The sequence below is a fragment of the Arvicanthis niloticus genome, chromosome 24 (assembly GCF_011762505.2).
Source record: "Arvicanthis niloticus isolate mArvNil1 chromosome 24, mArvNil1.pat.X, whole genome shotgun sequence".
Classification (NCBI taxonomy): Eukaryota; Metazoa; Chordata; class Mammalia; order Rodentia; family Muridae; genus Arvicanthis; species Arvicanthis niloticus.
The window spans coordinates 15962322-15982743 of record NC_133432.1 but is presented as its reverse complement, the minus strand read 5'-3'; the positions used below and the strand labels follow the sequence as shown (position 1 = coordinate 15982743).

The following is a 20422-nucleotide window of genomic DNA, read 5'->3' as shown; positions in this document are numbered from 1 at the left end:
CCCTAACCAGTAACCAGGCTACCTTTCACAGTGCCACATGTCCCTCTTTTACTTTTTTAAAGGAGAGGCATCACTGTAGTGATTGAGTCATTTGTAGTGAAAATTTTGGGTGGGGTGGAAGTTTCAAAAGAAAACACTACAGAGGCCAGAGGGGTAGCACAACTAAGTCAGAGAGGTAAGGATGAGTGAGGGTGGGGGTTGGGAAGACCAGGCATTATTGAACCAATTTAGTGTTCCATTAGTTGTACAGTTTGCAAAGGTATTAATATCTTTTTAAAAAAAGGTTTATTTATGTATATGAGTACACTGTAGCTGTCTTCAGACACACCAGAAGAGGGCATCAGATCCCATTACAGATGGTTGTGAGCCACCATGTGGTTGCTGGGAATCGAACTCAGGACCTCTGGAAGAGCAATCAGTGCTCTTAACCACTGAGCCACCTTTCCAGCCCGTACCATCGGCTTTAAACAACTTTTGATTAATCTAGATAGACACCATGTTTTCCTTACTATCATGTAACTTTCCCCAAGTTTAGTAAAGCCATTTGACTTTGGTAAGAGAGTTCATCTATAGCTAGAAGGACCCAACTCTGTCCTCTGTGGGTCTCAGCGTGGTGTCTCAGGAGTCTTCAGTCAGATGAGGTGTCTGGAAGAAGGCAGCGTTGTTGTCCCAGGCAGGTCCAAGGAGATGGTGGTTGGTCTCAGTCTGGCTCTGTGGGAACAGCACTGCCCTTTTCTTTTGTAGAGATAAGTCTGTAAGGTAATCACAACCGAGGAGCAGAACCCCAGCAGGGGGATGTCTGCATAGGATGGGTAGAGTGTGTGAAGCCCACAGCGGTTTACTTGGGAACACATCATGGTCTGTTGTTATGATCCTAGAAAAAGCAAGGGTGTTTGAGGCATCTCGTTCTGTAAGGCATCCTTTAAGTCTACTCTGAATGGCTGAGGAAGAAAATATCCTGTTGATTATGTATCTGGGATAAGCAGTAACCGTTTGTCTATAAAAAGAAATTGGTTGTTAATTAAGGATTAAATAGTGGTGATTAGTTTGGCTGATTTGACCTGAGGGAGTATGTTGGGGGCTGACTTTTAGCAGAAAGCGGCTATCAGCTTTGCAGCCATCTTGAGCCATATACCCTGACATGAGACTTGGATTACAATAGCCTACAACAGCTGAGCACACTCCGATAATCTTGGTTTAGATACCTTGAGATTAAAGGTGTGTGAGATTAAAGGTGTGTGAGATTAAAGGTGTGTGACTTAAGAGTATGACTTAGAAGTGTAGAGATCAGAGTTAGAGACAAGACCTAAGGGCATGATTAAAGGTGTAACTTAGAGGCGTGGCTTAGAAGTGAGACATATAAAAGGCAGAGACAGAACAGATCAGAATGGAGACAATAGAAGACATTAGGGAGACACAGCAGAGAGAAGACATTAGGGAGACGAGAGAGAGAGAATCAGACACATCAGACATTAGGTAGAATCTGCCCTCACCCTCGCTCTTGCTGAACCCCGACCCGCAGACCGGAGCAGCAGCTTGGGCCGGGATACAGTGGCCGCCCAAACGTGGGTCGGCCGGGCCTCAACATTTTGCCTGGGCTGCAACATTATTTTGGCGCCCAAACAGGAGCTTGGGCCCCAACATTATTTTGGCCGCCCCAACGTGGGGCTAGTGTGGACCCCAACAGGAGTAGAGTAGATGACTTTTGAGCCTTAAAAGAAATCTTAAACAAATTGAAAACTTATTGGACATACGTCACAAATGCTAGGGAGAAAATAAACGTTTAAATAACGAAGCATGAAAATTCTGGGTTTGAAAAGTGCGAACGTTGTTTTAGGTGCCCCTGTTAGGGAAAACAAGCATTTAAACAAAGCCTGAACATTTTTTAGTTTTCAGGGTGTGTTTTTTCCATTGTTTTTGGTGGGCCTAAGTGAGGGGGTGGGTGGTGGGGGTAGGGGTGTCTGCTCTGCCAAGCAGCAGCTGTGTGCTCTATAGCAGACAGGTCCCCTTGTTTTCCCCTTTTGTTTTTTCTTGGCTGGTATATCTTGAATGTAGAGTGGAAGGAGAAGAAAGGCCAGCTCAAATGAAGACGCATAGGGGCTTGATAGCACAGTCAGGGCCGGAGGGAGTGGGGGGCGGCACTGGTAGCTGTGTTCTGTCTGTGTTTCTAGTTATAGCAACAGTACCCACTGGCCAGTGTGAGAGTACAGGACTTTTTGGCCGACAGGGAACTTCAGGGAACCACAGGTTGGGCCCCGGGCTGGCAGGCAGGGGAAGCAGAGAGCTCAGGGAAGGCACTACCGTCTGAAAGGCCACTCTATTACCTGTGTAGAAGCCCTCGCTGTGGGGCTGGGGGAGGGCCAGAGAGTGGAGGCTAGTCGCCACCAAAGTTAAGTCTAAAATAAGATTTGAAGAGTGTAGCTAAGAATCAAAGCTGGAGGGGGGGGGCGTCCAGGAGCATGAGGAGAAGGAGGAAGAGGAGGAGGAGGAGGAAGAAGAAGAGGAGGAGGAGGAGGAGGAGGAGGAGGAGGAGGAGGAGGAGGAGGAGGAGGAGGAGAGAGAGAGAGAGAGAGAGAGAGAGAGAGAGAGAGAGAGAGAGAGATATCAGAGGAAGGAACTAGGTCAGATGTTACAGTCTTGAGTAATCTGGAGTTCCGATGTGGGTCATCAGCTTGGGGTATGTTTCAGCTGGGTTTGTCCCACGTTGGTAGTGCCAGTTATGGAGGTTAGGGTCCCGCATCCACTCTGCCACAGGGTACGGCTGCTCGGGGATGCCAGCAGTTGACCATGGTTACCCAGTGCTGTCGCCAGTTGGGTGTTGTGCCGTAGGGCAGCCCTTGGACACTGCTCAGGGGCAGGGAAGTACAGTTTGAGGTGCAGGAAGAGCTGAGAATGGGGTGGGGACTTGCAGGCTGGATCTAGCCCAGGGCTGAGGGAAAAGTGGCGGAGGGTGGGGGTGGGAGAGGAGCTCCAGCTGGTCCCACGGTGGAGAGTCCTTGGCTTGACAGTCTTGAGCTTGGGCTGGGTGGAGGCCATGGCTGGGAGCATAGAGAGGCCTTCTACAGGAGCTTAGACAGAGGCACTGTAGGCAAAGGCCTTCTCCATGGCTCCCCACTGTGGGTCTCGATGAAGAGAGACAGTCTGTGGTTTTAAGGCATTTATTGTCATGGCGGAAAGCAGATGTGTAAAACCGTACTCCACTTCTCAGGGTGGGCCTGAGGTTAAATACCTTTTGCAGGGAGGAGTGTCTGGGAAGGAAAGCTTATTGGCTAAGCCCTCCAGGCCTTTAGGTACCTCATTAAAATGGAGACCTATCTTGAGCCTACATGGCCACAGGTTAGGTTCTTTACAAGTGGAGGGGCTTGGGGCATTGCCCTTATGTGACTGATGGCCACAAATCTATGGGGGGTGGGGTGGGCTTCAGCTAGTGACAGGGGCCTGGTGCCTGGGAACAGGTGAAGTATCTACTGTCCCTTCAGGGTCTGTGGGGTTTCTAGCCTTAGCTCAACCAGGAACCAGGCTACTTTTATGTCCCACAGATAGGGTGGGGTTTATTGATGGACCCCCTGACTGCTCAAGTCTGCACTGCTGCACTGCCCCCTTCAAGGCTTCAAATAGTCTGGTTCTTGGTTATAAGGACCTGCCACATGCGTTGTGGAATATTCAACAGTATTCACTTCTGTCCCCAAGGTGCCAGTAACCTTTACTATGATGGCTAACATGTCTCTGGTTGGAAGTCAGCACTGTGTTAGTTCCTTTTGTCTGTGATAAAAATCCCTGACAGAAGAACTTGAGGAAGGACAGCATAGTGACACTTGCCTGTAAACCCAGCACTCGAGAGGCTAAGGCAGGAAGATCCTGAGTCTGAGTTCAAGGCTAGCCTGGGCTACAAAGTGAGATTCTAGCTCTAAAACAAAACAGAACAAAAATCTAGGACCTGGGGAGATGGCTTAGTGGTTCAAAGCTATTCCGTGAGACATGGATTAGATTCTCAGCACCAATAGGCTCACACTACCTGTAACTCTATTCCCAGGGGATACTATGCCCTCTCTTGGTCTCTGCAGGCACCATATGTCCATATGGTACACAGGCACACACACAGTCAAATCATCTATACACATAAAATAATAACTGGAAAAAGAAATGGAGAAACAGGCATAAGTTCAAAGCAAATTTTGAATAATCTAGAATGGGCGAGGATGAGCTTCAGGGCGCACATTAATTCCAACACTCAGAAGGCAGAGGCAGATGGACCTCTGTGAGTTTGAGGTCAGCTTGATCTACAGAATGAATTCCAGGCCAGCTAGGACTATATAGTTAGACCCTGCCTCAAGCAAGCAAATGTTAAGATGTCCATGAAAAGGTGGGCCATTCACCTTTTGTGCTATATAAAATATGCCAGGGACTGGAGAGATATAGTTCAGTGGTTGGTTAAGAGTGCTTGCTGCTCTTGCACAGGATGTAAGTTTGGTTCCCAGCATCCATCTTTGCAACATCCATCTACGAACCAAATGTCAATCATTTATTCATCTGCTTAGCAATCTTTACCAGCGGTTTTTGTTGTTGTTAGGGTTTTCATTTGTTTGTTTGTTTATTTTTTCTCATGCTTGTGACTACATTCCTGACAAGAAGCAACCGAAGTGGGGAGGGGCTTACTTTGGTTCCCAGTTTCTGAGAATCCAGTCAATTAGGTAGGAAAGGCATGGAGAGAACTGTGGTATCTGGAGGTCACCAGCTCAACCCACAGTGGTCAGAAGCAGACAGAGGGAATGCTGGGATGCCAGGCTCTCTCCTAGGACCCCAGCCCCATGAGATGGTGCTACCCATATCCCCCAGTTTATCTTCTCTGGAAACAGCCGCCCAGGGACACCCTAAGTTGCCCTCACTAATAGAGCTACATTTTCTTTTTTGAGGAAAGGTCTAACCCAAGTTGACCTTAACCCCTCTAGGAAGCTGAGGATGGCTTTGAACTCCTGATCTTCCTGTCTCTGTCATTAGGATGACAGATATGTGCTACCACACATAGTTTATGTAGTGCTGGGGTCAAATCCAGAGCTTGTATGCACACGAGGCAAGCCTCTACCCAGCCCTGTATGTGTTTCTAGATCCAATCAGATTGGCAATGGGAATTGATACCACACTAGTACTTTCATCAAATGAGGCAGAAAACAGTTTGATGCTGTAGACAACATTCCTTCAGTTTCAGTGTACTTTTTTAAAGATATATTTATTTATTTTATGTGTATGAGTACACTGTTGCTGTCTTCAGACACACCAGAAGAGGGCGTTGGATTCCATTACAGAAGGTTGTGAGCCACCATGTGGTTGCTGGGATTTGGACTCAGGACCTCTGGAAGAGACAGTGCTCTTAACCACTGAGCCATCTCTCCAGCCCTTCAGTGTACTTTTATACGTGAACAAAGTAACAGTCAAAGCAATCAATGGCCCAAAGAAGGTTGTTTGAGTTCAGAAAAATATGTAAATAAACGCCAGCAAGCACATACTAAATATTAACAGAGCAGTTCTTTCCCAGAACTTTCTCAGGACACAATTTAAACACAATTTCCTGGCACATACTATAGTTTATATCAGGGAAAGCAAGAAAGCAATGCAGGCAGCCGTATTCAGACTCAGGTACAACTGACAAGATTGGGTTCTATAGCTATGTTCTGACATTCAACAAGAATATATATGTCTTATACATTGAACATAAATGTTTGTCACGGTACAAAATCATGTCCAAGAACAGTCCAGGGAAGAAAACGTGGCTGAGGTCAAAGGCCCTCTGCCTTTTTTCCCGGAGTCTCTCTCAGTTCCCGAAGACACTGTTCACCCATGCATCAGACTTCTAACCGTGTTCTGATAAATAAACATTCTACCTACCACCAACCTTCTATCTATCTATCTATTTATCTATCTATTTATCTATCTATTTATCTATCTATCTATCTATCTATCATTTGTCTATCATCTGTTTATCTGCCATCTATCATTTTTCATCATCATCTTCTCATCAATCATTCAATCAATCAATCAATCCATCTACCTCCGACTCTACCCACCCATTTATTTGACGGAATCATTAGATAGTAGATTATAAACTTCACTTTTTTTTCTTTGGGGTGCTGGGCCAGGGTCTTGGACCTGCTAAGCAAGCATTCTATCACCAAGCTCTACCCCCAGGCCTCAAACCTCACACATGGTTTTGATTCTGAATGTCAGCCTGCTGCCCTACAATGTGCAGCCATGACACTATTACCTTTTCTAACTGAATTCCAGAACTCTGTGTGTAAGTGCCATGGCACATGTGTAGAGGCTACTCCATCCCTTCTCCTATGTGGGTCCTAAGATTTGAACTCCTGTTGTTAGGCTTGGCTGCAAGTGCCTTTACCTGTTGAGCCAGCTCATCGGCCCTCATGTTTTTGTTTGTTTGTTTGTTTGTTTACTTGAAAAACAGAACAGTTCACAAATTGTTTTCTGCAGGCACCCTGCTAACTAATAGCCCACCAGAACCCCTTCTACCGTCTCTGAGTCAGCACCTGTTCCCTGCTCTAGTCTCCTGGCTTCCAACAAAACCAAACCAAACCACCACTCCTGTCCCTGACTTTCATTATTGGCTGCTCTGAGTCAATGTGAGTGAGCTGGTGTCTGTTGGGGTCACAGCCTCTTGGTGTGGATGTTGGGACCAGCTGTCAGGATCCTAACAGAGTTACAGCTCTCTGCAGGCATGGAGTGTCTGGGATCCTCCGCCCCTCTAATCTTGTTTCTCCCTGGACCTCTTCAGCTGGGTGGCTGCGTGGCTGGGAAGGTCTTAGCTCTCTGCTCTTTCTCCTTTGTCTCTACCACCTCTGGTGTCTGTCATCTCTGCCCTCACTGCTTTCTGGAACTCTTGCACGATCTCATCTTGCCACGCTGCAACCCCCCCCCCATCCCCTTTATTATTTATGTATGTGAGTACACCATCACTCTCTTCAAACACACCAGAAGAGGGCATCAGACCCCATTCCAGATGGTTGTGAGCCACCATGTGGTTGCTGGGAATTGAACTCAAGACCTCTGGAAGAGCAATCAGCGCTCTTAACCGCTGAGCCATCTCTCCATCTCCCTGCCCCCTTTTAACATCTCCTCTTCCTGTTACCAACTCAGCACAGTTTATTAGTGATGGAGACTTAAAGCAAAACCAAGCAGAACAAAAAAACAAAAACAAACAAACAAACAAACAAAAAACCCAACAACAACAACAACAACAAAACAAAACAAAAACAAAACAAAACAAAACAAAAAAAACACACACAGGGCCAGACCGAAGAGAGTGGCTTTTTATTGGTGCTGATGTTGAACCATCAGGGGGAAGTACAGGAACATCTCCAGGATGCCTCAAAAAGTGGGCTAAATGGTTAATTTACTTAGCCAGAAAGGAGGTTGCTTAAAGATGTTCCACTTATCTTAGGCAGCTGCTGAGCCATGGAGCAAGGGAAGAGGGGTAGGGGAGAAATAGACCCTCTTTGGCTTGGCTGTACACTTTCCCAAGGTTGCTGATGGCAGAGAGATCTAGGGTGAGCTTTCTTAACCAGTCCTAACTGGAGGAAGGCATTCAGAAGCCAGAGTTAACGCTTCAGTAGCTAGCAGCTATGGTTCCTGTACAGTTTCCTTGTGCTGTCTGTGGCATGCCCAGAGAAGCCAGCCTGTCCTGATGGTTGCCCAGATGGCTGCTTGCTGGAGACTCTTCCACGCAAGGCAGCCAAGCACCAGGTAAGGGTTTGACAGTTTGTCAAGCTTGCCTGACCTCCAAAATCTTAGCATATTTATTGGAAAAATAAATATTGACACTAGTACCTATGGACTTATATGATGTCACCAGGGACAAGGGTGCTTGATGCCCAGTCTAGTCTGACAACTTGAGTTTCATCCCTGGGGACTCCACACATGGAAGAAGAAAACAGATTTCTGCAAGTTGTCCCCAACTTCCATGTATGTGCTGAAGCATGCACATAAATGCTAAATAAATAATAAAATGTAACGAGAGGCATACTTGTAAGAAAATCTCATGGCTAAGCTTATTTGATTCACCCAAATTTGGTGGGTGCAACAGAGAGAGTTGAGCTTTTCAGTTGTCTTGAGTTGCTAATCACATGTAACTGATAACACGTTGCATGTACAACCACGTTCGAAAGCAGACAGGCATGGTAGGAGTTTGTCTTAGTTAGGGTTTCCATTGCTGTAAAGAGACACCATGACCAAGGCAACTCTTATAAGAACAACATTTAATTAGGGCTGGCTTACAGGTTCAGAAGTTCAGTCCATTATCATCAAGGCAGGAAACATGGCAGCATCCAGGCAGGCATGATGCTGGAGAAGAAGCTGAGGCTGTACATCTTGTTTAGAGGGCAACCAAGAGAAGACAGACTTTCAGGAAGCTAAGAGGAGGGTCTCAAACCCACCTCCACAGTGACATACTTCTTTCAACGAGACCATGCCTCCCAATAGTGCCACTCTCTGGGCCATGCATATTCAAACCACTACAGTGGTACAGCCTTGCCCTCTCAGTATTAGGGAGGTTGAGAAAGAGGACTGCCATGAGTTCAAGACCAGCCCGGATTTCAGAGTAAAGCAGAGAGAGAATTGGTGCTGACACTCTGAAGCATAGTAAGTTAACTGCACTCAAATAAAAGTTTCTATGGCAGATGGGCCACAATGCTGGGTCCTGAAACCTACTCACTAATCCCCCCTCCCCCAAGCAGGGATCCAGTTCTTCAGACATGGTCCAACTGTGTCTGAAAACGGTACATTTTACTTTTTTTCCTTCTCCTAAGTCCTCAGGGACCCAATGTTTTATTCTTTACTTCCATCTTTCCAGGTCCTGCTTGGAATGGGGAACTTGATCAGAGTGAACACCAAATGTTTCTAACAACTTCCAGGAGGTGGTTTACAGCAGCCACCTGCAGATGAATGCCGGAGCATCCTGCTGGAGTATTTTTGGAGGAGGCCTGAGAGATGCAGAGATGAAAAGAGTGTGGTACCCATTTCACGCCTTAGTTCTTTCTGGTCTCATCCTCTGTCCCTGAACCTCTGGCACCAAGATGCTGACACTTTGTCTTTTGTGCCTCCTGGTCATGAGTCTTCACCTGCAGAGCACAGGCAGCTTTGAGGAGCTTCAACATTGCATGTTCACTGTCCCAGTGACTTCTGGGATAGAGCTGGATGACCTGAGACAGGAAGAAATCAGGCTGACCTGAGGACTGAGAAGAAGCATATCTGGAATGTTGTATCCTTTTTGTTAAAATCATACCAATTGTTCTGTAAAGGCATAAACATGCCTGGGACAATGTAATCGTGGGACCTAATAACAGGAGACGGGCCCCAGGGCGGCAGCCCCTGCCTTTGAAGGACAGTGGCTTCTGGGTTTTCTCCTGCAGGAGCAGGGACACAGAACATAGTATGTGCTTCCAAATCCCTAGGCAACCCCCTGTTACCCCCTTCACTTGCCGTGTGTGTGTGTGTGTGTGTGTGTGTGTGTGTGTGTCTGTGTGCAGCAGGTTCTTAGTACTTGAAACAACCTTGACTGGGCAGGCTTGGAACTCACTTTGTAGACAAGACTGGCCTTGAACTCATAAAGATAAGCCTGCTTCTGCCTTCTGAGTGCTGGGATTAAGGGTGTGTGCCACCATACCCTGGTCCCATTTGGTTTAAGAAGATAATTGCGGGTGGATGAGAGGCAAGAAGGTTCAGAGGCTAGAGGTGCTTGCCCACAAACCCGAAAACCTGAATTACACTCTAGATGCCACAAGGTGGCAGAAGAGAACCGACTCCCAAGAGCTGAGTCAGATTTATATACAAGAGCTGTGTCATGCATCTGCGCATGCGTGTACACACACACACACACACACACACACACACACACACACACCACAGAGACAGAGAAACAGAGAAATGAATATATATACATATATATGTATATATAAATATATATGTGTGTATATGTGTGTGTATATATATATATGTATATATATGTATATATATGTGTGTGTGTATATGTGTTGAGGCCAGCCTGGTCTACAGAGTGAGTTCTAGGACAGCCAGGGCTACACAGAGAAACCCTGTCTGGGAAAAAAAAAACAGAACTAAATAAACAGGGTAGTTTGAGGTTTGGTGTGTCTCGGCAACAGATCTCTTGCTGAGCATGTGTGCCGCTCTGGGTATGCGCTCTAGAACTGGAAAAAAAAGCTACATATGATTTCAAAATGCTTTTCATTAGTACATGTAGCCTTGTCTTGTTTTTATTCTCACCCACAAATGTTGCACTGTATGACTCAGCACTGTCCAGGCTGTCAGTCACTAAACTGACACATATGGCCGTTCAAATTAAACTACCCTAGACAAGGCAGCGCACACATGGGAACACAGGAAGATCGTGGGTTCGAGGCCACCGTGGACTATCCAGCAAGACCCCCTACTTCAAGAAGCAAATGTACCAGATAGCAAAACAAAGAGATGACAGTTAGCCTGGCATGGTGGTGCATTCCTTTCATCTCAGCACTGGAGAGGCAGGTGGACCTCTGTGAGTTCAAGGCCTGCTTGGTTTACACGGTGAGTTCCATGTCACCTGTGACTACATAGTGAGACCCTGTCTCAACAAATAAATACAATCAAAGCAAAGCAAAGCAAGGGTCTGGGACACTTGCCTGTGGACCCAGGTACCTGAGAGCCCAAGGCAGGGGAGATCGTTAGAACCCAGGAGTTTGAAGCTGTGGGGATCAAACAAAGGCTCTCACCCACCCTGAGCCATCCACCCAGCTTTCTTTCTTTTTCTTCTTGGTTTCCTTTATTCTCCACACAACCTGCTCCCGATCTCCCTCTGTTTCTGTCTGTCTTAGAGACAGGGTCACTCATGTAGCCATATGTAGCCTGTCCTTGAACTCATGGCACTTCTCCTGCTTCAGCTTCCCAAATGCTGGGGCTACAGATGTGAGCCATCACACTAGAGTACATTTTAAAAAGTTTTATATACAGTTCACTAAGTTGTCTAGGGTAGCTAGGATGATGACCATGAGCCACTGGGTTCTGCTCAGATCTCTCTCTCTCTCTCTCTCTCTCTCTCTCTCTCTCTCTCTCTTTCTCTCTCTCTCTCATTTAATTAATTAATTAATTTAATATGAGTATACTGTATCTGTCTTCAGACACACACCAGAAGAGGGCATCGGATTCCATTACAGATGGTTGTGAGCCGCCATGTGGTTGCTGGGAATTGAACTCAGAACCTCTGGAAGAGCAGTCAGTGCTCTTAACCACTGAACCATCTCTTCAGACCACCCCCACCCCTTTAAAAATAATTTTTATTTTTATTTCGTCTGTATTGGTGTTTTGCCTGCGTGGATGTCTGTGTGAGAGTGTCAGATCCCCAGAGTTACAGACAGTTGTGAGCTGCCATGTGGGTGCTGGGAATTGAACCTGGGTCCTCTGGAAGAGCAGTCAGTGTTCTTTGCTGCTGAGCCATCTCTTCATCCATCAGATCTCTTAAATCAGTGGCGTTGGGGAGGCTAGGGAGATGGCTCAGAGGTTAAGAGCACTGGGTGCTCTTGCAGAGGACCAGGATTCAGTTCCTACCACCCACATGGAAGTTCACAACCATCTGTAACTTCAGTTCCAGAGGATCTGACGCCCGCTTCTGGCCTCCATAAGCACTAGATACACACTTAGTACATAGCTATAGATGTAGACAAAACACCCATACACATAAAATAAAATTGTTTTCTTTAAAGATTTACTTATTTATTTTATATAGGTGAGTACATTGTTGCTGTCATCAGACACACCAGAAGAGGGCATCAGATCCCATTACAGACGGTTGTGAGCAACCATGTGGTTGCTGGGAATTGAACTCAGGACCTCTGGAAGAGAAGACGGTGCTCTTAACCACTGAGCCAAATCTCCAGCCCAATAAAATTGTTTTAATTTCAATTATATTTTTAAAATCAAATTTGTTCTTATATTGGCTTATATTTTCCATCTTCATGAGGTACGGAAGCCTCCAACTAGGGTTGCCATGGCTACCCAGGAGCACAGCATCTCCACACACCAAGCTCCTCCATAACTGCTTGTGTCTAATTTACTTTTTTATCTATTTAATTTTATGTGTGTGGGTTTTGCCATCCTGTGTCTGAGCACCATGTGCATGACTGGTGCCCAAAGAGGCCAGAAAGGACATCAGATGCCCTGGAATTGGAGTTATTGACTATTGGGAGCCACTCTGAGGTTTTGGGAGACAAACAGGACATCTGGAAGAGTATCCAGTGCTCTTAACCACTGAGCCATCTCTCTAGCACCTACAGTGATAGTTTCAATGGACCAAAATATAGGCACACACACCTTCTTGTCAGATATTTAGGTGGCTTCTAATAATAATTTTGCTAGTACAATTTGTGAAGCAAAAAACTTATTTTGTGCTGTTCCGGGAATCAAAGCCAGAACCCTCCATGCAATAGGAAAGTTTTTACCACCTACTACTCATCTATACTCCAGCTCCACGAAGATGACTCCTGTGGAACTTCAGCTCTAGGGGCACAGACACTCTCTTCTGGTGTCTGTGGGCACTTACAACTCACATGTACACACATGCAGACACACTTATTTACACATATTTAAAAGTTAAAGTTCTTTGTGGTGGCACACACCTTTAATCCCAGCACTAGGGATGCAGAGACAGGTGGCTCTCTGGGAGTTCAAGGCTAGTTCCACTCCAGCCAAGGCTACCCAGTGAGACCCTGTAGAAGAAGAAGAAGAAGAAGAAGAAGAGGAGGAGGAGGAGGAGGAGGAGGAGGAGGAGGAGGAGGAGGAGGAGGAAGAGAAGGAGGAGGAGGATGAGAAAGAGATGGAAGAGGAGAAGGAGGAGGAAGTAGAAATGGAGGAGAAAGACAAGAAGGAGGAAGAGAAGCAGAAAGAAGAGGAGTTGGAAGAGGAGAAAGATGAGGTTGATCAAGAAGAGGAAGAGAAAGAGGAGGAAGAGAAGGAGAAGGAGGAGAGTAGGAAGAGGAGGAGGAAGAAGAAGAGGAGGAGGAAGAGGAACAAAACAAGACATACCCCAATGCCTAGTCATACCTAGATGACTTTTGCCATCTCCCATATATTTACTGGTCCCCACACCCAGACTACACAGGAGCCTTGAGACTTTGATCCTTGCTTATCTGCTTGTAAAGTAATGGTGTTCGTGATAGTTTTACCTTCAAAGTCACTTCGTGTGTCCTTGAATAAAACAAGGACCTTGCTAATTATCATTCTTGGCAGAGTCACTTCCAATGTGGAAAACGTGTCTGGAAGCTGGTCTCTGCAGGGGGACTTTGCTCTGAGGGAGGCTGCTTCACCATGACACATTGTGTCTTGAAGCACCAGTTTGAGCTGTGCATAGGAAAGAGGACGGCAGGAGACTGTCTAAGGCTCAAGACACTTTAAAAAAAAAGTGTGTGTGTGTGTGTGTGTGTGTGTGTGTGTGTGACATTTTAGTTGGGAGATCTGGTGATAAAGCACTGAGCATCTTATTGGCTTGAAGAGACAAATGAGCGAGGCTGCCCTTTCTTGCCCGCCCTTGTGTGGAGTGGCTGACAGTCCCAGCTCAGTTAACCTAGCCGGAGTATGTGACAGAAAACTCACTATAGTGTCTTTGTCTTCAGCAGCACCATAGTCACACAGTCCAGAGTAGAGAAACGTCCTGCCCATCATAGGATGAACAAATCAGAACGTGGTGCCCAGCCAGCTGTCCTGTGGAGCCTTAATTGTCAATGTGACATAATCTAAGGTCATCTGAAAGCAGAGTCTCAGTTGAGGAATTTCCCAGATCAAATTTGTCTGTGGACGTGTTTGTGGGGGCATTGTCTTGATTGTTAACTGATGCAGGAGAGCCTAGCCCACTGTAGGTGGTGCCATTCCCTAGGCAGGTGGTCCTGGGGTGAATAAGAAAGCTGGCTGAACATGAATCTGTGAATGAGCCTGCAAGCATCCTCCTGTATGGTCTCTGCCCTGATTTCCTTCAGTAATGGACTGTGACTAGCAAGTATGGGTTGAAATAAACCTTTCTCTCCTCTAAGTTGCTTTTGGTCCATGCTATATCACAGCAACAGAAGGGAAGCTAGGACAGCCCCCACCCCTGGACTCCCCTTCCATAATCCCTGCATATTTCTGGAGTGCCAAGGGAACCTAGGATCTCATTCATGTCAAACTAGTGCTTCACTATTGAACTATGCCCCAGTCCTCACTCACTTTTGAAGGAAGGACATTTGACCCAGACTGCAGTGGGTAGACTGCCAGGACACTGAGCTAGTGAAGTAAGCCCCTATGGCAGGATATAAAGCATATACGAGCTGGTGCCTGGGGCACACAGCTTACTGAAACAGAGCGGAGGGGGCTGTGGCTGTGGAGGGGGAGGGACTTCGTGTTTCAGGGCACAGAGCTTCAGTCTGGGGAGATGGAAAAGTTCTGCGGATGAATGGTGGGGAGGATCGTGGATATGCTTATATTTTCCACTGGAAAGTAGATTAGCTGGTTTAACCCAGGGTTTCTCAACATGTGGGTCGCGACCCCCCGTGGGTGCTCGACCAAGTCTCTCTCTATATATATATATCACATATCCTGCATATCAGACGTTTACATTCTGATTTCTAACAGTAGCAATATTATAATTATGAAGTAGCAACAAAAATAATTTTATGGGTTTTTTTTGGGGGGGGTCACCACGACATGAGGAACTGTATTAAAGGGTCACAGCACTGGGAAGGTTGAGAACCACCGTTTTGATTACTGGAAGACTGCCGACTGCTGGGTAGATTGTGAAACATGGCTGATCTATTACTCCAGTCTTCTTGGAGTCTCCACATGCTCATGGCCAGGAGGAGAAAGTCTTAAGTCCTCTGCAAGTGCAGCCTATGGTCTGACCCACCAGGCTGTCTCTCCAACGTTTTTGACTGTGATGGGCAAGTGTTCACCACTTCAGTGTCTCCTGTTCCTCTCATGATTCTCCAACTTTTATCCGCCACTAGGCCTTCAAAATGGCCCCCTGGTTCTTGGCCATCCCTTGCCTCTAGTCCTCACAGAAGACCCCAAGAGGCTGCCCCATGCCTCCCCTCAGCAATATTTCCCAAGAGGGTCAGAGGCTGTCCAACCTGTCCCCAAGGATACGTCCGAGGCATTTGGTTCCACCAACCAGGCCCCGCTTCCAGAAGGACCGCCTCCCTGTGGTACAGGCTTTATTTCTTCCCCCTCTTGTTACTCTCTGGTACCATTAAAGTGTAAAACTCAGCATCTAGCTCCTGCCCACCTAGCCCGGACCTGTGCACTGCCTCCCACCTCTCAGTCTTTCCCAATGGTAACAGACCAGACCCTGCCTCAGGTCCTACACGCCTACTGCCCTGCTACCCAGAATGCTCTGCGTTCCTCGGCGACTTCTCAACCACTTATGTTTGTTTCTGATTTTACTCCCTCTTGACAGAGTGTGCTAGCACATGCCTTTAATCAGGTGGATCTCAACGACTTTGAGGCCAGCCTGGTTTACAGAGTGAGTCCCAGACCAGTCAGGGCCACATAGTGAGACCCTGTCTCAAAAAGTAAGTAACAACAACAACAACAAAGAAGGAGCCTCATGGGTGGGCTGATCAACCCCCTTCCTAATCACCTGGACCATGCCACTTTATTTGTGGAACGAGAAGGTCCTATTTATTATCTCACTGAATTTGAAGACCTTGAGATACCCCATACCAATCTTACCTTCCTTGCTTTTTAAAAGTAAATTAATTAATTACATCCCTACCACAGTTTCCCCTGCCTCTTCTTCCCCTAGTGCCACCTCCCCCACCCCCAGGGATATCCATCCACTGTCTTAGCATATCAGGTTGCAGTAAGCCCATTCTCCTATCAGGTTAGAAGAGGCAGCCCAGAGAGGGAAAAGGTCCCAAAAGACAGGCAACAGAATTAGAGATAGCCCCTACCCCAGTCCCACATGGAGACCAAGCCACACAACTGTTGTTCCATACATGTGTAGGGCATAGGTCCATCCCATGCATCCTCCCTGATTGGCAGTTCAGTCTCTGTGGGCCCCTATGGGTCCAGGCTAGTTTACCTTCCTTGTCTTTTTGTCATTGGTTTATTTTGCTTTTCCGCAGGGCTCATCCACATTATAGCTTCCTTTCCAAAGCTGAGTAATATTCTACAGATAATACTCTAATCTATTCAGTGACCCATTGGGAGGTTCTTGGGTTGATGCTACTTTCCGGTTCGTCAACAATATGGCCGTTGACATGATGCACAAATGTGTCCTCGATACCTCACATGGTAGACTTTGTGTCAGTGTGGGAAAACCCCTGCCAGAAACAACTTGATAGACAAAAGTTTATTTTGTTTGTGGTTTCAGAGGTTTCTGTTCATCATGGAAGAAGTGTGCAGGGAGCAGTTCATCAAAGCGGACAGGAAGTAGTGACAGGAAGTGCCCAAGGCAGAAACAGCCCCCAAGGATAAGTCCCAAGCATTTGGTTCCATTAATCAGGCCCCGCCTCCCAGAGGCGTCTCCAAACTTCAAGTCCATCCATGGGTTAAAATACTGATCAGTTCAGAGTCCTCAGGAACTAACCAGCTCTGGAAACTCCCTCACGGACACACCCCAAGGTGGCTTCAGTAATCTGTTAGGCATTCCTTAATCCAATCGATTCAGGTCGCCGGTCCGGATCAGCTGGGGCACCTGGCCACCAGCACTTACAGCTGTGCGACCAGAAGGGGGGAAAAAAAGAAAACATGTTCCCAAGCTCTAATGTTTGAACTGAACACGTGAAACGGGGGATGGGATGTAGAACGGTGTACTGCGCATGAGCAGAATGTTCTCTTGGCACTCGTCCTTAAGTACAATCTGCCAACTGTTTGTGTAGCAGCTTCACAGTGTCATGAAGAATAAGCAGACAAGATGTGAATGGACGCATGAAAGAGCGCATGTGGGGCCAGCAAGAGGGCTCCACTGGGTATGGGTGTTTGTCACTAAACCTGATGACCTGAATTTAATCCCTGGGACCAGCATGGTAGAAGGAGAGAACTAACTCCTGCAAGTTGTTCTTTGGTCCTCTCTATATGTACCTTGGTATGTGTGCATGTGCACACATATACAGACATATATGTATATATTTATACATATATCAGATATATAACAAATATGTATTTCTATGGTTATATACTATATATAAACATATATGTTGTATATATACACAAATATATACAGTATACATAAATATATATATGGTATATATACACACATATATACCATATATATACATGTACATATACACATGTATATATCATATGTGTATATATTATACACATATTATATGTATATGTGTATATGTACATGTATATGTATGTGTATATGATAGAGTTCCGCTATATAGATCAGGGTGGCCTTGAACTCACAGAGATCTGCTTACCTCAGCTTTCTGAGTGTCAGGGCTGCTAGGTTATTCACTACCATGCCTGGTAGAAATATAGCCCTCTGAAAACAAAATTTGTTGTGTGTGTTGGGGGGAGGGTGCATATCACACCCAGATTAGAGAACGTCTTAGGGGAGTTGGTTCTCTCCTCTACCATGTAGGTCCCAGGAATGGAACTTGGGTCGTTAGGCTTGGCGGCAAGCACCTTTACTTTCTGAGCCCTCCTCCTGCCAGCCCCCTCCCCCTTCCTCTTATAAAAGACAAATTGAGTTTCCCTTGGATTCTGATATCTGGCATGGCTCAGCAGGGATACTTCCATAAACCATTTTTCAATTGCTGAAGATAACCTAGCTCTCAGAGGGGGCTATCCTGTCATAAGACAACCCTTTCTCATGAGAAACAGATAGTAAAAGCAAATCTTATGTGACTTAGTGCCCTGACCTGAGATTGTCCCACAGTTTTCAACCTAACCTTCAGGAGGTAAGTGGGTCCTAACAGGAGAGAGAGAGCGCATGCCTGAATGGAGCCCCCCCCCTTTTTTTTTTTAAATGAAACAGGGTTTCTCTGTGTAGCCCTAGCTGTCCTGGAGCTCACTCTATAGGCCAGGCTGGTTTCGAACTCACAGAGCTATTCCTACCTCTGCTTCTGCCTCTGCCTGTCTCCTGAGTGCTGGGATTAAAGGCGTGCATCATTCCTCAGTTTAAGATTTAGGTTTGGGGCTGGAGAGATGGCTCAGTGGGTCAGAACATTGATTGTTCTTCCAGAAATCCTAAGTTCAATTCCCAGCAACCACATGGTGGCTCACAACCATCTGTTAATGGGATCTGATGCCCTCTTCTGGTGTGTCTAATGACAGCTACAGTGTACTCATATAAATAAATATTTAGACTGAAGGAAAGACCATCCAGAGACTGCCCCACCTGGGGATACATCCCATATACAGACACCAAACCCAGATACTAATGCAGATGCCAAGAAGTGCAGTGCATGCTGACAGGAGCCTGATATAGCTGTCTCCTGAGAGGCTCTGCCAGAGCCTGGCAAATACAGAGGTGGATGCTCGCAGCCAACCATTGGACTGAGCATGGTGTTCCCAATGGAGGAGTTAAAGAAAGAACCGAAGGAGCTGAAGAGGTTTGCAACCCATAGGAAGAACAACAATAGCAACCAACCAGACCCTTCAGAGCTCCCAGGAACTAAACCACCAGCCAAAAAGAATACCAAAAGGGGGCTGGAGAGATGGCTCAGCGGTTAAGAGCACTGACTGCTCTTCCAGAGGTCCTGAGTTCAATTCCCAGCAACCACATGGTGGCTCACAACCACCTGTAATGGGATCAGATGCCCTCTTCTGGTGTGTCTGAAGACAGCTACAGTGTATTCAAATAAAAAAATAAATCTTAAAAAAAAAAAAAAAAAGAATACCAAAAAGAATATACATGCTGCATATGTAGATGTAGCAAAGGATGCCCTTGTTGGACATCCATGGGAGGAGAGGCCCTTGGTCCTGGGAAGGCTCAGTGTCCCAGTGTAGGGGAATACCAGGGCAGGGAGGTGGAAGTGGGTGGGTGAGCACCCTCATAGACACAGGGGGAGGGAGGATGGGATAGGGGGTTTCTGGAGGTGAAACCAGAAAAGGGGATTACATTTAAAATGTAAATAAATTAAATATTCAATAAAAAAATTTTAAAAAAAGAGTGGTTAAGAGCACTTGTTGCTTTTGTAGAGGACCAGAGTACGGTTCCAAGCAACCACACAGAGGCTCACAATTGCCTGTAACTCCAGTTCTAAGAGATCTGATGATCTCTTCTGGCCCTGGAGGGCACCAGACACACACAAAGTGCATGTATACATGCAGACACTTATATACATACATAAAATAAGTCAGGGTTGGAAAGATGACTCAGTGGTTAAGGGCACTGGCTGTTCTTCCAGAGGACCCAGGTTCAATTCCCAGCATCCACACGATAGCTCACAACTGTCTGTAACTCTAGTTCCAGGGGGTTTGATACCCTCACACATACATATATGCAGGCATAATACCAATGCACATAAAATAAAAATGCACTATTTAAATAAAAAACAACCCTTTTTATTTTGTTTTGTTTTGTTCGTATTTTCAAGACAGGGGTTTTGTGTAGCCTTGACTGTCCTGGAACTCGCTCTGTAGATCAGGGTGGCTTCGAGCTCAGAGATCCTCTTGCCTCTGTCTGGGATTAAAGGTGTGTGCCCTCACTGCCCAGTTCTAATCTTTTCTAAGTGCAAATTTAGTGGTGAGATTTTGGACACAGGTTCCAAAACCAACCTTTGGAAGAGCAGTATGCGCTGTTAACCACGGAGCCATCTCTGCAGCCCTTTATAGTGCTGGGCATGGGACCGAGGGCAGCTGGCGAGCTCGGAACAAGTTCTGCCATTGAATCACACTGAGCAACGGCTCTGCTCTGGAGCATGCTGGTCATGTCGTGAAGCAACGGCTCTGCTCCGGAGCATGCTGGTCATGTCGTGAATGAAAGCGTTTCTGTTTGCTCTGCGCTGGCAAGGCTCTGATTTCACGTCTTCAATTTCTTCAAAGTCCATAGGACGAGAAATGAGAGGGAGCCAGAAGCAATGGCACATGGGAGATTATTTGATCTGTGATGCAAACCCGCAGGACTGTTACTGAGGGAAGATGAGGCGGGGGCGGGGGGCAGACTGTGGGGGTTCTAGAGTGCTCCCCAACTATCACATGTCTATTTTCTTCCACTTTCAAATACACGAGCCTATGGGAGCTGTTCTTATTCAAACCACCATATTGGCTAAGTAAGTGAGGGGTACTTAGTTCATTAGGCTCCTTCACACCTCAGAAGGCTGTCCAGTGCGAGGTCACTGAGAGCCAGGAGCCTTTGGGAAAGATTTCACCTTCTTATTTGGTGGTTTTATGGATTGCGTTACAATGTTAATATAAGGTATCTGGAAACACCTGTTGACCGGTGTGT

At 46.4% G+C, this 20422-nt stretch overlaps 1 long non-coding RNA gene across 1 annotated transcript in view; it reads right to left on the bottom strand.

Moving 5' to 3' along the window:
* Positions 1-8990: 8990 nt before the first annotated feature.
* Positions 8991-20422, bottom strand: part of LOC143437813 (uncharacterized) — a 28836-nt gene continuing 17404 nt past the window's right edge. The window contains exon 3 of the long non-coding RNA XR_013107066.1: positions 8991-9206. This is a non-coding gene — a long non-coding RNA (uncharacterized LOC143437813). The remainder of the gene's footprint in view (positions 9207-20422) is intronic.